Below are 881 nucleotides of genomic sequence, written 5' to 3'. Positions count from 1 at the left end.
GTTTTGTAATTATTCTTTTGTAAAACAGCAAGTTGATTGATATACATTGTATCCGAACTTCAATTCAAACCGGATAACTTGTTAGCTCACCATAGACCATGAAATTGTTTGTACACTTTCTTAACTTCAGGAACGTTTTACAAAATTACAAATGAATTTTTCTACATTTTTTATTTTCAAATCCCCATACCTCTGATGAGTATAATAAAACTGTCATTACAAGTGAATCAAATATTTTCAGTTTAAGATGAACAGGAAGAGATACAATCCTTTATTTTTTATAAATAGCAAACACCGATTTAATTGTTTGTTCAGCAGGTTTTTCCCCTTTCTTTAAAAATGCTACCATTAACATTATTTTCTGTACCTAGATATGTAAACATTTTTTATAAATCTAATTCTGTATTCCATAACATCAACTGGTGTTGTTGTACCGATTTACGTCTTGAGAATATCACAATTTTTTATCTTTCTGATATTAAGTTCTAATTTCCATGTTATGCAATATTGTTAAAATTCATGTAACATTTGTTGTAGACCATCAGATATTTCTGATATCATAACAGTGTTTTTGGCAAATAATATGATAAAAAGTTTGGGATACATTCCAATATCATATACCGTAAAAACTGGTATAATTTGCGCAGGTACTTTTTAGGGCTGAAAATGCTTAAAAAATCTACTATCAATATATTTTGAGCATTAAAAAAATGGGGAAAAACAATGTCCAGGGAGTCCCAAAAACCGATGTATGAAGGCGACAATTTCAATGCAAAATATTCCCCATAAATGCTTGACAACTTGCACAAAAGTGTTGTATCTAGAAGAAATAACATATGAAAACCGCATTGTGTTTGTTTTCTTTTATTGGCGACCGTAAC

The 881-nt window shown here is 29.6% G+C and overlaps 1 protein-coding gene across 1 annotated transcript in view; it reads right to left on the bottom strand.

Moving 5' to 3' along the window:
• The window catches only part of LOC138314329 (ubiquitin carboxyl-terminal hydrolase MINDY-3-like), a 350,037-nt gene that overhangs the window by 137,679 nt on the left and 211,477 nt on the right, over positions 1 to 881 (bottom strand). The window lies entirely within an intron of this gene.

This window comes from Argopecten irradians, chromosome 2 (assembly GCF_041381155.1).
Source record: "Argopecten irradians isolate NY chromosome 2, Ai_NY, whole genome shotgun sequence".
Lineage (NCBI taxonomy): Eukaryota > Metazoa > Mollusca > Bivalvia > Pectinida > Pectinidae > Argopecten > Argopecten irradians.
The sequence above is the reverse complement of the archived record's forward strand: the minus strand, read 5'-3'. Positions and strand labels throughout refer to the sequence as shown.